General features: G+C 45.6%; 1 long non-coding RNA gene across 2 annotated transcripts in view; it reads right to left on the bottom strand.

Moving 5' to 3' along the window:
- The window catches only part of LOC123795700 (uncharacterized), a 288,542-nt gene extending 287,789 nt beyond the window's left edge, over nucleotides 1-753 (bottom strand). For both annotated transcript variants that reach the window (XR_015723046.1, XR_006780571.2), the window contains exon 1: nucleotides 580-753. This is a non-coding gene — a long non-coding RNA (uncharacterized LOC123795700). The remainder of the gene's footprint in view (nucleotides 1-579) is intronic.
- Nucleotides 754-8,102: the final 7,349 nt, after the last annotated feature.

Raw genomic sequence — 8,102 nt, forward strand, 5'->3', positions numbered from 1 at the left:
GCGCGAAAGCGCCCCGCCGCGCGCTGTCTGCCGCGCCCTGCCCGCCTCGCCCGCCCCACCTCCCCCGGCGGTTGGTGGGCGGGGAGTTAGTCCCCGGTGGGGTCGCGGCGCCAGAGCCGGCCCAGACCTCCCGGGAGTGATTGGTACCTGCAGTTGGGCCCAGAAACGCTCGTCGAAGACATATTTGTGGAATAACTGGCGTCCTACTGGGCAGGGGGATTACAGGGGTGACAGGAACGTATGAGGTTCCTTACCTCGCGCAGTGTACGATGTAGCGGGAGAGACAGGCACTAACCACACGAATTCAAGTCAAGCTGTGATCGGTGCAGAGTGGGAGAATAAGGTGCTCTGAGGGTGACGAGAAGAACGTCACCTAGTCAGAGAGGTCAGGGAAGGCGTCTCTGAAGAAGTGATGCACGCATTGCCTCCTTCCTCCCTCCCCCATCCACGGAGCGGGAGCGCGCGCACGGGCGCGCGCGTACACACGCACACAAACACTCCCACATCGACCAACATACCCATCCCATGCACTCCTTAACCTAAAGACAAAGATTACCTTAAGTATGTCTATCCACATACCTCATTTAGTGGCTATAGGTACTCTGTAGGTCAAGGCCAGGAAAAGGACGCTGATCTGGTGGGTTCTGTAGATGACAGGCTGCTTGAGATCCATCTGTAGGCTGATCCCTCCTGGAGAAGAACTTGCAAATGTCCAGATCTTCCCACTGGCAAATGGGCCAGCACTACTGCACTCACTTTCAGGAACAAGATAAACAGCATGTGAAATGACAAATGGCTTGCTGTTTAAATGTTAAGTTTCTTTTAAATATCCTACTGCTTAAACTTCAAAACTTCCATGGTTGATACCTTTTTGTTTATTCATTTAGAACTATCAGCTGCTGTTTATGAGTTAAATATTGGGGATAGCTGGCTAGACTGAGATCTGCCTTCATAAAGTACCCTGTCTACTAAGGATGAGAAGCAAATTAACTGATTACAGTAAGATGTAGTAAAAGCTATTTTTATGTTACGTGTAGGCTGCCATGAAAGTCCAGAGAAAATCAGATTAGGGGTGTAAAAGCCTTCTGGGAAATGGTACTTGAGGTTAGTACTGAAGGAAAAGTAGAAATGGCAGAATGAATGAGTTTAGAGAGGGGAGGGTGAGACAGATATTCCAAGCACAGGCACATGGAACCACAATAGGCAGGTGTGATGCTTTTAAAGGGCTGGAAGAACTTCCATGTGGCTGAATCAAAAAGAATGTACAGTGAGTAGCAGGAGATGGAGCTAGATAGTAAACAGGGACCATATCCTGAAGGACCTTATGTAAGAAGTCAAGGAATTTTTACCTGGATATACAAAAGTTAAGAGAGCCAATGCTTAATCAGATTAAACAAGACTTCGGGGTGGGCAGTAGCCTAAAAGATACTAAGAAAAAGAGGATCCGGTTGCAGCCATTACAGAGGTAGAACCCAAAAATGGAGCAACTGTCACCCATACTCACTCCGGAGCTCTTTACCCTTAAGAGATCTAAGTACACCTGGACTTCCCATTTGCGAATCTGACTGTGTTGGGCTTCTCTCTGGCCCCATTGCTCTCTGAAGTATTTCTTTTCACATCTGTTTGGGTACATGCAAGCTTTGTTCCTTTTTCTTCAAGAACTCCAAATACCTCGGCACTTAATGATGCTCGATTAGGTTTACCCAGGATTGGAAGCATCACCCAGAGCTACCCTTCCATTACTGGGCCAGCTCCGTAACTGCCATTCCTACCACACGGTTCTCCCCAATGTGTGTAGCTCCTCAACCCACGGCACCTGTTTGGAAGTGCGGCCCTACCAAGTCAATCTGCATCCCTCAACTTCCCTGGGACTGTAGGGACTATTACTGACAACTGACTAGAAATGGGGAAAAAAGACTGGGATCCCGGATGATAACAAAGAACCCAGGGGAAGAAGCTTGGCCGAAAAGACATGAATTCTGTTAGGACAAGGCTGAGTCTGAGGTACACGAGGGACATTCAAGTGGAGGTGTTCAGTGCGCAGTTGGGCATATGGGCCTAGAACTCAGAAGAGAAGCCTAAACAAGAGCTAGAGGCAAGTGAATTTTCAATAAGCCCCTAGTAACTGCAGCTGGATTGCAGATAAGGTCACCCAGGTAAAGTACACAGCATGGGAAGAACAGAGCACAGAATAAACCCAGCCACTCGGGCATTTAGGGGATGAGAGTCCAAAGGGAGCCAATAAATGGCATTCAAGAGGAGCTGAGATTTGATAGCAAAGAGGAGTGACCTATGGGAAAAGCCAAGGAAAAAAAAAGGGACACCCAGGAGATCAAGTGGCTCAGGAAGGACAAGAGAAAGGAGGAAGGGAAGGATCAATCTGTTTTGTCCACTTGGGGCTCAATTGATGACTCATTCATTGTGGAATGATAAGGGCAAAAACTGAATTAGAGAGGGAGTGGGAGGGGGGAGGTCAGAAGAGAAGTGAGCTAATCAGATTTATCTTTGCAGGAACCTTGCCCAAGAAAAGAAAAAGATAGGATGGTAGCAAGGGTATTTGTTGGGCTTGATTTTCAGATGGAAGAGGTGCGAGCAAGTTTATGGGCTTAAAGAGACAGGTGAAGATGGTGAGCTGGGGGATCAGATCGAAAGCACTAGGACGCTGGCGCCAATGGCTCTTTTCCTAAGAGGGGAAGGAGGGGAAAGGTGGAGGTCAGAGAGACATAAACACAAAAGAGTAAGTTAAGGAACTCCCTACTAACAGCCTCGGTTTTTTTAGAGAAAAAGAAAGGCCTTTTCTAAATGATTTTTTATTATATTATGTTAGTCACCATACAGTACATCCCCGGTTTCCGATGTAAGGCTCGATGATTCATTAGTTGTGTATAACACCCAGTGCACCATGCAATACGTGCCCTCCTTACTACCCATCACCGGTCTATCCCATTCCCCCACCCCCCTCCCCTCTGAAGTCCTCAGTTTGTTTCTCATAGTCCATAGTCTCTCATGAGAAAGGCCTTTTCTAAAGTAAGGCCCTCTGTTGAGAGTGAGCAAGATGTTGAAGTGGAGGGTTTGAAAAAGAAAATGGGGTAGTGGGAGAAGCTCTCTAAAGCTTCTTAGGGATTGGCAAGCAAAAAAATCATACACTTTTCACCACTGATCCACAAGGACCCCTGTATAAAACTGGAGAGGATGAATTAGGAGACTTGCTCCAAGCTGGAGTCTTGCTGGCTGAATACAAGAGAGAAACAAAGAAGCAAGAAGGTTGGTGGAGAGCGAACAACCCTAATACCGGCTGTGAGAATTGGGTCAGAGTCCCTCTCAGCTTCAGTAGATTTGTACCTAATCTGTACAGCTACCCCGTCCACTCAGACTTTGAATGTCACTCTTTGTCACAGTTCCCAAGAGTCTCCTCTCTCCCCACACCCCCAGCTTCCCTGCACCCTCCATACATTTCTCAGGCAATCTTCCCCTATTTTTCCCTTCAAATCCTTTTTGGAATAACAGTATAAAAAAATTTATCAAGCTATCTCCCCTTTGCTGCCCAGCAACTACAGTTGTGGTGATACCCTGGGCCATCACCTCCTCTCTTCCAGTATCTCCAACACCTATTCTCACCCACCCCTCCAAATTAGAGAGTCTGGGCTCTCCCTCCACCCCCCACTAAAACCAGTTACTCAAGTTTACCAAATCCGATGCAAATTAATCAGTCCTCTTCTTACTCAGCCTCTCTCTGGGTAGCATTTGACACTGCCGAACATTTCCAGCTTCTCCAACTCCTCCATAGTCTTGGTTTCTACCACCCTGCCTTATCCAACCTTCTCTGGGGAGTTCTCACAGAGTACTCTTTGATAAACCCTATTTTCTCTCCCATCCCTAAAGACTTACTGACTGGTCCCTCTAGCTCTCTCCATTGATGTCTGCTTCCTCAGTTGTCTCATCCCCCTTAGATCCCGAATGTCACTTTAAGTCTTTATTCTAACTGTTGGCAGAATATATCTAAATATAATTAAAATAATAATAAAGGTTATCATTAACATAATTGTCTAGTCCTTCCCTTTCCAAATTTCAAAGTGCTTTCACATCATCTCATTTCCTCAGAGCAAGCACAACCCCTATTTCATAATTATGGACGCTGGAGTTCAGAGACATAGTCAAGTCCAAACTAATCTGCACCTTCTTTCTTATCTCACTTTCTTATCTCTGTTAATGGCAAAAAGTATCTCAATCTCCAGGGCAGAAACCTTGTACCAGTTTTAATTCCCTTCTCCTCTTCCCACCCCTGATTTCTGTCCCTAAGTAATATGGAGTCATTCTCCCAAGTACCTCAGGTTTGCCTTCTTTGGTCAGATCTGCCATTTTAGAGATCCACACACAACTTCACTCTATCACGATAACAAGCTGACTACTGTCATCCCATCTTGGCTTACCAGCTACCCCTGGCTATTCCTGCTTGTTAACCACGTACTTGAGTTCCAAGATAACGTTCCTCCTGAAAATCCTTCTAATTTATGAGAAAAGAATGACAGGTTTTCAAGAAACTATCCCGTGTTTGTTTGTTTGTTTTTACCTCCTGAACATTTTCACTTAAATCATCCCTTCAGTGAAAATTAGCCTGTCATTCACCAATCCATTCACTCACCTCCCACTGCTATATGCCTACAATGCTGGCTGTGCCGTGCTGGGTTACAGAAAGACCGGCATGCCACGACCTCTGCCCTCAGAGTTTATGGTCTAATAAGAAATATGTCCATATGTCCCTCAGAAAGAATGTTATAATTAAGTTTAACCGTGGTAAGTACCTCCCTTTGCCAGGGGCCATAGGAGTGGTAGGGCGGGCACACAGAGCCAGCATTTAAGGAGTTCATGGCCCAGCCAGAGAGACAGGAAGACACATAATGGCAATGAAACATGGGATCCGTCCTGCCCACAAGGTTTTCATGATATTCCTGGACCAGCAGCCACAGTAACCTTGGGGTTCTTGGCCCAAGTGTCTCCTGCAGGGGCTGGGCAGAGCCTCTGGACGCTGAGCTATTCCAGGAGCAATGAGGGAAAGGTAGGTGGGTGGAAGAGAAAGAAAAGATGAAGGGCAGATGGGCTCTGGGGACGGCAGGGGTGAGAGCTGGTCCCCAGGGTAGAGAAAGTGCTGTTATGGTGGCTTGGTATGGCAGGAAAGGGTCCAACCAAGACTAGTCCATTTGAGTACATAAACGAAGGAAAACCCTCCAAACATGTCACACAGGGTCTCAAAACACAGGAAATGCTTGGTAAAACTTTAGTGCATTTTTTATTACAGCAAATACAGAAAGGCACAAAGAAAGTAAGCTTATTTATGATAGAACGACTATCAACATTTCTGCCGCATATAATTTATTCAAATGGATTGTTCCTGTGGAGTAAGAGAGTTTAGCAAATGGATGTGCTTCCAAATGGGGTACGATGAATTTTGCAGTTTCCCTCAGCAATGTTACGTGTAAAAGTTGCCAACCTTAGAAGCAAATTTTATCAGCGAAATGGGTTTATTTGGGAATAACAGGAATTACAATTCAGGACAAGCAAGCAAGCTATAACAAAAGCCACAGGAAAGTTCAGAGAACAAGGACAGGAACGCTCTTTTATAGAGGGAATGGGGGGAGTTGGGAAGGGCTGTTATACACAAAAAGTCCACTAAAGTAAACTGCGAGTTGAAAGTGTAGTGGCTTTTCATCGGCCCAGCTGTCACAGTCTCGCTCTGCCGGGGCCATTGCTGGGCAAGGAGACGACCTTCCTTTCTCCTGCTGGGGTGGTAAAGTAGGCTTCCTCCTGTTGAGAATGCAAGGTATACCTCTTCCTGATGGGTCTACAAAGGGCTGCAATCAGTGGTAGGACCCGGGGGCTCCCCTTCTGGCCTCCCGACTCCATTGCGAATAAGGTTTCTTTTATTCAGTTTCCCGAGGTAAATATGCCTTATCGTTTCGTTAAAATATGGCTAAATATGGCAAGTGATTTGATTGAAGATAAAGAAGCTACAGGAAAGTCGATCTAACCACTATCTTCATTCATATGTGCATTTAACAAATCGTTACTGAATGGTTACTAAGTGATAGGCCTGATTTCTAGTACTCCCACTGTGTTTGGCACTGGGTGACTGACTACTGGGAACTTCAGGGAAATGCCAAGGAGCAAACGAGGTGGCACTGGTAGATCAGGAATCCTGATATTGGCTGACATGTAGCCCAGATGCCAGTGCTCTAGGTGTTTCCTGGGAGATGAGCGGCAGGAAGTGAGGAGTTTCCCCCACCACCCCTTACGGTCGGCACCATCAGTCTCCACTCCGACCTCAAGTCTTCAAGGAAATGAAAACTTGCTCCTCCTTGCAAAGCCATGCCCCCCACATGCAAGTCCACAGACCTGTGGGACTAGATGCATGGCATGATCTTACACTCCTCCCATCAGAAGTAAATGAGAAGAATTCATCCACATACCTAGACCAACCAAAGAGGGGGGGCTTGGGGAGGGAGATGCAGAATGAAAGGAGACGAGAACCGAGGAAGCTGAGTCTTGAGAAGTCAGAAGCTAAGTAAGCAAGGAAACAAGGAGGCAAGGAGGATGGGGGCATGGAGAAGGCTATGGAGGCTGAGGCTGCTGGGAGAAGAGGAAGGCAGGGAGCAGTGTCTGGCTGCAGGGAAGGATCCTACAGGGAGACCCAAGAGCAAGAGCCAAATGTGCCCTTTCAGAGGTCATCAGTTGCAAACCTGCCTGTCTCTTTAGCAAATGTATAGAAACAAGAGGCCCCACTTCAACAAGTCTCACTTTAATAGGTCCCACTTCCTCCAACACATTCTGCCTAATTTCCAAGTACAAACACAATAGTGATTTCATGCTTAGTCTCCTCTAGGTCTCAAATAAATAGCAGGCCACACTCCAGAAAACAGTGTGGAGGTTCCTCAAAAAGTTGAAAATAGAGCTACCTTAAAACCCAGCAATTGCACTACTGGGTATTTACCCCAAAGATACAAATGTAGTGATCTGAAGGGGCACCTGTACCCCAATGTTTATAGCAGCGATGTCCACAATAGCCAAACTGTGGGAAGAGCCCAGAAGTCCAACAGATGAATGGATAAAGAAGATGTGGTATATATGTACAATGGAATATTTCTCAGCCATCAAAAAATGAAATCTTGCCATTTGCAATGACATGGATGGAACTAGAGGGTACTGTGCTAAGCAAAATAAGTCAGAGAAAGACAATTATCATATGATCTCACTGATGTGGAATTTGAGAAACAAGGCAGAGGATCATAGGGGAAGAGAGGAAAAAATGAAACAAGATGAAACCAGAGAGGGAGGCAAACCATAAGAGACTGTTAATCATAGGAAACAAACTGAGGGTTGCTGGAACGGAGGGAGTTGGAGGGATGGGGTAATTAGGTGATGGACATTGGGGAGGGTATGTGTTGTGGGGAGCGTTGCATGTTGTGTAAGACTGATGAACCACAGACCTGTACCCCTGAAACAAATAATACATTATATGTTATTAATAAAAAATAAATAAAATTAAAAAATAAAAGGCATCTTGAAATTTATAAATAAATAAATAGCAGGCCATTCCTATTGTGGCATTCTCTGTAGTCTTTAAAATAACCTCTGAGGGAGCAAATATAGAATACAAAATAATTTACCTTACAACTTTGCTGTTCAGTGAATCATTCTGATAGGTGATCAAGTTTTAGGATGTTGTACTTTTTTTAAAAAGATGTTATTTATTTATTTGAGAGAAAGAGAGGGAGAGAGCAGGGGGGACGGGGGCAGAAGGAGAGGGCAAAGCTGACTCCCCACTGAGCAGGGACCCCCTCATGGGGCTCGATCCCAGGACCCTGAGATCATGACCTGAGCCAAAGGCAGATGCTTAACGGACTGAGCCACCTAGGCATCCCTAGGATGCTGTACTTTTCAAGTCTAAAATTCATATGCAGGGGACTTGACTACTTAGGAAGATATCTGAACTGATTAGTAGTTCACTATGAGACAAGATTCTACAAAATAACCATTCTGATAAAGTAAAATCACTTCCCTTCTATGACTCTGAAACTTATATCAAATAGTCTTTGGACTGTGCTATT

Source organism: Ursus americanus, chromosome 35, assembly GCF_024610735.1.
Source record: "Ursus americanus isolate L20-20 chromosome 35, mUrsAme1.1.p, whole genome shotgun sequence".
In the NCBI taxonomy this organism is placed as follows: domain Eukaryota; kingdom Metazoa; phylum Chordata; class Mammalia; order Carnivora; family Ursidae; genus Ursus; species Ursus americanus.